Source organism: Lissotriton vulgaris, chromosome 6, assembly GCF_964263255.1.
Source record: "Lissotriton vulgaris chromosome 6, aLisVul1.2, whole genome shotgun sequence".
NCBI classification, from domain to species: Eukaryota; Metazoa; Chordata; class Amphibia; order Caudata; family Salamandridae; genus Lissotriton; species Lissotriton vulgaris.
Window position 1 is genome coordinate 1894378554 of NC_141694.1, and position 8040 is coordinate 1894386593.

The 8040-nt window shown below is 51.8% G+C and overlaps 1 protein-coding gene across 1 annotated transcript in view; it reads right to left on the minus strand.

The window, feature by feature from the left end:
* Positions 1-4044, minus strand: part of LOC147709811 (uncharacterized) — a 166499-nt gene extending 162455 nt beyond the window's left edge. The window contains exon 1 of the mRNA XM_086928269.1: positions 3810-4044. The gene's annotated coding sequence lies outside the window, so the exon portion shown is untranslated. The remainder of the gene's footprint in view (positions 1-3809) is intronic.
* Positions 4045-8040: the final 3996 nt, after the last annotated feature.

Sequence of the window (8040 nt, forward strand, 5' to 3'; positions counted from 1 at the left end):
GCAGTGGTGGTGTCCGTGTGTGCATGGCAGTGGTGGTGTCCGTGTGTGCATGGCAGTGGTGGTGTCCTGTGGTTGGAGTGTCTGCAAAAAGGCAGACACTCCAACCACAGGAATCCACTGGGAAGGCACTCCCATGGTCATGGAAAGTAGAAATTATCAGTAGTGGGAAGTCTTCCTCACAAATAGCAAGAGGACGTGAATTACTTTTGGAGGTGTCTCTGGAGGAGGAGAACTTTGAGGTCCCTTTTGAAGGCCTGGGAGGAGGCGGTGGTCCGGAGCTGAGGCGGAAAGGAGTTCCAGATTCTCACTGCGTTGCCTGAAAAGGATTGGGCCATTGTTCTTTCCTTCTTGAAAGTGGGAGGTTCAAGCAGTCGATTCTCCGCATTGCGTGAAGGTCTAGAGCCTCCAGAGAGTTTCAGTTTATTCGCCAGGTAGCGGGGAGAGGAGGAGTGCAAGGCTTTGTGGGTGATACAAGCGGTCTTGTAGATAGCTCTAGCCTAGAAGGGAAGCCAGCAGAGGGTGGATAACATCGGTGTGATGTGATCGCTTCTTTTGGCCCCATAAATTAAACGAGCTGCTGAATGGAAGACAGACTTAAGTGGGGACAGGTGAGATTTGGGGAGGTCAGTAAGAAAAGAATTGCAGTAGTCTAGTCTGGAGAGGAGCAGCGATTGCACCAGGGTTATAAGGTCCTGCTCCGGTAAGAAGCGACGGATTCCCCAAAGAAGGCGCAGTTGGTAGCGAGCAGATTTTGCAATAGAATTTATGTGGGGAGTTAGATTGAGTTTTTTGTTTAGAATGACACCAAGGGATTTTGCGCTGTCGACAATGATGGGTTTATTGTCTAGTAGATTCATCTGATCCATCCATGATTGAACCGGGGGAGGAGAGAGTGAGGAGGAGAAGAGGAGGAATTCAGTTTTGGAGGAATTCAGAATCAATTGATGAGTAGACATCCAGTTTTGATTGGAGTCGAGAGTAGAGCTTAGGATGGAGAGATCATGAGTGGAGGCAACCTTGAGGTAGAGTTGAGTGTCGTCTGCATAGAGATGATAGTGAATCCCGGATTTGCTTAGGAGGTTTCCCAGTGGTTCTAAGTAGAGATTGAACAATGTGGGTGCAAGTATAGAGCCTTGGGGAACACCTTGACCCACCGCCACAGGAGAAGAAAGACTGTTCGCTATTTTGATCATTTGAGATCTGTCAGCGAGGAAGGATGCAAACCAATTAAGCACAGTGCCCTCCATGCCCATTCTCTGTTGAAGAATATTGAGGAGGGTGTTGTGATTAACAGTGTCGAAGGCTGCTGAAAGGTCAAGGAGAATTAGCCGGCCAGACCCCCCTGAGTCGAGTATCCTCAGCGCATCATCAACCACTTGCAGTAGGGCTGTTTCAGTGCTGCAGTCTTGGATGAAGCCGGACTGACAATTATCAAGAAGATCATTGTCCTTGATATGACGGGAGAGTTGTTTTGCTACACATCTTTCTGTGTTCTTCGCAAGAAAGGGAAGGTTAGTGATGGGGCGGAAGTTGTTGAGGTCATTCGCATCAGCAGTGGGCTTTTTCAGCAGAGGGGTGACCTGCCCAGTTTTGAAGGAGACAGGAAGGGAGCCTTGCCAGAGGGAGAGGTTGATCAGAGTGGTCCAATAGGAGAGGGAATGGGTATAGAAGTCAATGGCAATGGCACTAGGGATGGGGTCAAGAGAATGGTTGGAGGGCTTTGTTTCGCGTATGCACTTGAGAAGGGCATCTTCAGATAAGGGGTCAAAGCTCTGCCAAAATGGCTAAGGATTTGCGCTCCTCTGGAGGTGTAGGATGAGCGACCTGATCCACAAGTGATTTCACTTTTCCATCGAAGAAAATAGCAAAATCCACTGCTCTCTTTGTAGAATCCTCCACCTTGGAGGTTGGGGGAGAGCAGCTCGGAGTCTTGATGAGATCGAATAGTTTTTTGGGTCTATTTTTGGCAGAATCAAGGAGGGTTTTGAAGTGCGTCGCTTTCTCAAGGAAGATGTGCTTGTGGTACTTGGATCTTGCTGTGCGAAGCATGGCTAAATTGTCAGTGGAAGGCAATTGCCTCCAATGCTTCTCCAGGAATCTTAGCTGCTTCCTTTCCTCATAAAGGGATTTGTTGAACCAAGGTGCTGAGGGAGTGGGCCTTGTCCTTTTGCTTTTGAGTGGAGCGACGTTATTAATTTCAGAGGCGGAGGCAGCCCCCCCAGGCCATCTATGCGGGATGAAGATTCTGAGCGCCCCCACCTCTCTGCCGACCTTGCAAACACCTTCCACTCGCGCCGAGTGAACAGACATTGTCTCTCTGGGTGATTATTATAGGTTTCAGTATAGGTGTGTCAGACCTGGACCTCTGTGTTCCCCCGCCATTTTCTTTTTATGACTCACTTCTTCTTCTACCTTTCTCCTCTGCCTTTTTAGAGATCTCTGACCTCCCCCATCTGTCCTAGTGACCTCTCTATTGTCTCTCCTGATGCCTCTGACACAGTCCTCGCTGTCTTACTTGTTACTATCTGCTTCCCTTTCTGGTTTGTCTCACTTTCAGGCCCTTCTCTGTCCCTCCCTTGGTGCTGTGACTGTATATCCCCTCCCTATGTATATAGAGATAACTCTAATCACTAGTATATGCAGTAGACCGTTGTGCTCTCTTCCATTCCTATGTGACTCTTAGAGTATATCCATTCGTATCCCTTCCCTATCTATATAGAGATAACTCTAATCACTGGTATATGCAGGACACCTTTGTACTCTCTACCATCACTATGTGACTCTTAGAGTATATCCATGTGTATCCCCTCCCTAAGTAGATAGAGATTTCACTAGTATATGCCTAGAGTTTATCGATTTGTATCTCCTCCTTGTGTGACTTTATCTCTTGTACATTTGCAATTTTTCTCTGTTTGTACCTTTTTATAACGCATGTAATCCTAAGTCCGTATGTTTTCAACTGGTTCTTATGTAAGTCAAAAATTTGCAAATTCTTTTTGTACCGTCAGTCCTTATGTTTGAAACTGGGTCCTATGTAAAGCGCTCTGACACCTTCGGGTAAAGTTCGCGCTATATAAAATCGCATAAATAAATAAATAAACTATTGCAGTTACATTACAGGCACATTCACATTTAATTCAGGCGCCGGGAGATTTGCCCCGAATCCCATGTTGTAGAACAGACACCGGGACTCGAACCTGGACTCCCAGAGTCGGTAGCTCAGGCCCTTATGCCACAATTACATCGCAAACAGAGATAGAGGGAACAAACCCCCCTCACTCACCTTCTCCGGCTTCAGCCTCCATCCCACCCACATCGACAACTCACCTGCAGCAGACCACACTGCACAAGCTCACCTAGCACCACAACTCACCTGCCGCAGATCACACGGCGCGCTCACCTAGCACCACAACTCACCTGCCGCAGATCACACGGCGCGCTCACCTAGCACCACAACTCACCTGCCGCAGATCACATGACATGCTCACCTCACACAGCACCACAACTCACCCGCAGCAGATCACACGGCGCGCTCACCTCATACAGCACCACAACTCACCTGCTGCAGATCACACCGCGCGCTCACCTGCAGCAGATCACACGGCGCGCTCACCTCACACAGCACCACAACTCACCTGCCGCAGATCACATGACATGCTCACCTCACACAGCACCACAACTCACCCGCAGCAGATCACACGGCGCGCTCACCTCATACAGCACCACAACTCACCTGCCGCAGATCACACCGCGCGCTCACCTGCAGCAGATCACACGGCGCGCTCACCTCACACAGCACTACAACTCACCTGCCGCAGATCCCACGGCGCGCTCACCTCACACTGCACTTTGTTTGGGTTGAAGATAGCTCGCCTGTCGGAGTCTGACATTCAGGGCTTGTGCGGTCGCCCCCACCCCGTCATTAGCAGTGACGTCAGAAGTGCTTCATCCAGAGGGGGTGGGAAGGGGGCAGCCACTGTACACCCTCCAAGCACCCCCACCCGAAGCGACGGTGAGAGGTTGCAGCACGGATGGTTAAGGGCGGGGCCCTTTCGTCTGTCTGTTTACACAATGAATGTGCCCCCCCTGTGCTCCTCTCAAGACAGGGAGGGGCTGGCAGCATCCTGTAGTCATGAGCTCAGTAACTTCCTCTCCCCCCCCCAGCCCCCACCTCCTGCTTCCTCTTGTCCTCTCCGCCCCCTCCCTCTGCCCCCCCCTCCTCCTTGTGGTCTGTGGTGCGGCCTCCTGTAGGGACCTGTGAAGATCCTTCCTGCCCTGAACACACCCCAAAGTCCCTGTTTGCCCCCCTGTCCGCGCTGCACCCCTCGGACTGCAGCACAGCTCTCCCCTCCCCTACCCCCTGTGGTGACGCTCTGGGTCAGCGCACTAGTGTTCCGCGAGGCGGAACAGGAAACACGTCACGCGAGGACGGAAGGCAGCCGTTTGTAGCCATTGGCGCCGACCGCTCCTCGCAGAGCAGTAGTGTGTACCCGGCGCTCCGTCCAGAATAAAGATTTACTTAAAAGTAAACGAGCGTCAATCTTCATTGATAGATTCCATAATGGCGACGAGGCATGGGATTTGAAGCAGAACCCCGGAGGCAAGCAAAAAGGGCAATTGGGGGTCAGAAGACGCTGATCCCACCGGCGGTCTCGCATTCCACGTGCTGAACAGCAGGACGGAGCGTGGCAGAGGTCTGCACCTGGCTCCACGCGGCGCACACCCCTATCGAAGCAAGCAGGACTGCACAGCTGAGGAGGTAGGCCTGCAGACACACGGGGCACCAGGCGCCACGGAGATTCGAAAGGCGAGCGAGCATAGCGACTGGGCCCGCGCCAACAGAGGCAAACCAAGGAACAGTGGGGAGCACCACCCCAAGGATAGCAAGACCAGCCGAGCAAGCTGGCGGACCAGAGCGAGGGCAGGGGAGAGTCTTCGAACACTCGCCCTGAAGAATCCATAGGAGCGCAGACAGCAGGAGGGGCTGGGACGCAACCACTACTCACCCCTTCCAACGCACAACTAAGGGAAGACAGCGAGAGTGACCCGGAAGAAGGGGACCCCACCAGGCACAACGCTCCGGGCAGCCCCCAAGGGAAGTCTGTATCTGTTCAACCCTCCAGAAACAGAGAAGGCAGAATGGCGGTACACTCTTCATCCCTCACGCAACTGGTGCCATTCCTAACCAATCCAGGGGAACCAGAGCGGCAATGGGAGGACTGGAAGAGGTACTTCCTCAACTACCTCGACGCTTTGGAAGAAGAAGCAGGCGCTCCATACTCAAGTAAACGCAGAAAGAAGATCTTACTACACAACCTGGGCCCGGAGGGGATAAGAATCTATGACACCATTGCGAAGGCAGAAAGAGACGCAGCTGACGACGATGTTTTCAGCCACACCATTGCCGACTTGGACGCACACTTCCGGCCCGTGGTTTGTGTCGCGATTGACCGCTACAATTTCTTCCAAAGGAAACAGAAGAGTAGCGAAACAGTAGATGAATATGTTGTTGCCCTACAGAAGCTCGCCATCTCATGCAAATTCGGCGCTCTACACGACGAGCTCATCCGAGACCAAATTATCATGCATACGTCGAGCTCCCATGTCCAGGACAAACTGTGGGTGAACGGAGATGCCCCACTCAAAGAAATTTGGGCCATGGTCAAGAAGGCCGAACTATCAAAACGCTGTGCCCAAGCAGCCAAAAAAGACTCAAGTGGTACGCAGTCGGTGTGCCAGATATCGACGCAACAGAAAGGAGAACGCCAGAGGCCAAAGGAGCCACAGAAGAAACCGGAGGGCAGGAAGCAGAAGTCCACATATTCCACCGACCAGAGAGGTGCTAAGGGAGGACGCCCGAGCTGCTACAGATGTGGGAGTGTCAACCATCTAGGGAACGATAAAGCGTGCCCGGCGTTCCGAGCTAAGTGCTCGTTTTGCGGCATATTTGGCCATTACGAGAAGGTATGCCGCCGGAAACCGAAAGGGGCCACAGTGAAATTCGTTGACCGAGAACAGCAAGACGATACCAATGACTCAGAGGAAACTGATGACCAGGAGGAAATACTGTATATCGATGTCCAAGTGTTGGAGATGGATGACTCGGGCAACGACAAGCCCCGGTTGGACATGCACATCGGAGGTATACCGTTAGAAATGATAGCGGACAGCGGGGCCCCCATCTCGATCATACAAAGGAAGGTATGGGAAGACAAATTTGCATCCACACACGGTGAGAAACTGCGTCCCATGGACTTGCGTCCAGTCACGTACACTGGGCAGAGGATCCCAATGTTGGGGTTTTGTCCCCTGTCATTCGAGTTCAGAGACCGCCAAGCGATATGCAAACTGTACATAGCTGAGAAAGGCCCCTCAGTCCTGAGCTGGAGAGACCAGGGAGCCTTAGGGATCCAGTTGAATCCAGGTGGTATCGAGAAAATCCTACTCATGGACATGGAGAAAAGAGACGATGTGGAGTCATGGAGAAGAGCGTACCCAAGAGTGTTCAATGGCCAAATAGGGGAGTTGGCGAAATACAAACACTTAATCAGACTAAAGGAAGGAGCAACGCCGGTGGTGCACAAAGTAAGGAACATCCCGTTCAGAAGTAGAGAAGCGGTACAGCAAGAGTTGGACAGGCTCGAGAAGGAAGGGGTGATCAGGGCCATAGAAAGTGCAGAGTGGCTCTCCCCCTTGGTGGTAGCTCAAAAACCCAACGGCAAGGTCAGATTATGCGTGGACCTGAGAGAGTTGAACAAAAGCATACTTGTTGACAAGTTCCCCCTGCCACGCATAAACGAGATGTTGTCCAAGACCAAAAACATCAAGTGGTTTTCGACAGTGGACCTGTCGTCGGCATACCATCAGGTCAAGCTACACCCTTCCTGTACACACCTCACCTCGTTCATCACGCCATTTGGCTGTTACGAATTCCTAAGGATGCCATTCGGTTTAGCGTCAGCAGCCGCAGTCTTTCAAAAGATGATGTACAAATTGTTGAGGGGAGTGGTCGACGTCCAATTCTTTCAGGATGACATCCTGGTAATGGGGAAGTCCATGCACGACCACAATGAGAAGCTCCACAAAGTGTTCAAGATCCTACAGGACAACGGTCTGACTGCGGAATGGTCTAAATGCAGATTGGGAGTGAAATCAGTCACTTATTTAGGCCACGAAATAAGTGAAGAAGGAATCAGACCCAAAGCCGCCAACATGAAAGCCATTCAAGACGCACCCACCCCGAGCAAAAAGGAGGACGTTCGGTCATTCCTAGGAATGGCCGAATACTACAGCAAGTTTGTACCACAATTTGCCTCCAAAACGCACCACCTACGACAGCTGCTCAAAGAGAGGAACGGATTCCAGTGGGGTCAAGCGGAACAAGAAGAATTCGACCATTTAAAGAAAGAAATGAGCGACGCCATCCCGCTCAAAGGATTCGATCCCCAGGCAGAGACAATCCTCACGACAGACGCAAGTGACCGAGGACTGGGAGCAGTCCTAATGCAACGCTCTGAAAAGGGTGACTTGCACACCGTCAGCTTCGCATCCAGGTCTCTAGCCTCCAACGAGGAGAAGTTCAGCGTGGTGGAAAAAGAGATGCTGGCAGTAGTATGGGCTATGGAGAGATTCCGTCAGTACCTGTGGGGAGCGCGATTCTTGGTAAAAACGGATCACAAACCCTTAGTCCGTGTGTTGACATCAAGCGGCCATGCGCATGCCACTCCTAGGATCGCAAAGATGACCCTGCGCCTGTTAGACTTCCTCTACGACGTGGAACACATTCCTGGGCCTCAAAACAAAGTGGTGGACTTCCTCAGCAGGGCAGCTGCCATGGAAGCGAGGAGTGACCATGAAGATCATGAATGGGCAGGCTATGTGGTCGCCACGATCCAGGAAGTAGAGAAGGCAATAAGTATGCAAGAGTGGGAGGAGGCATACGAAGAGGATGATGATCTGGAAGCCATCAAAGGGTATGTAGTCCACGGGTGGCCGGAAAAGAGGCACCTAAGAGAAGAACTCCGAAGATACTGGGAGGTC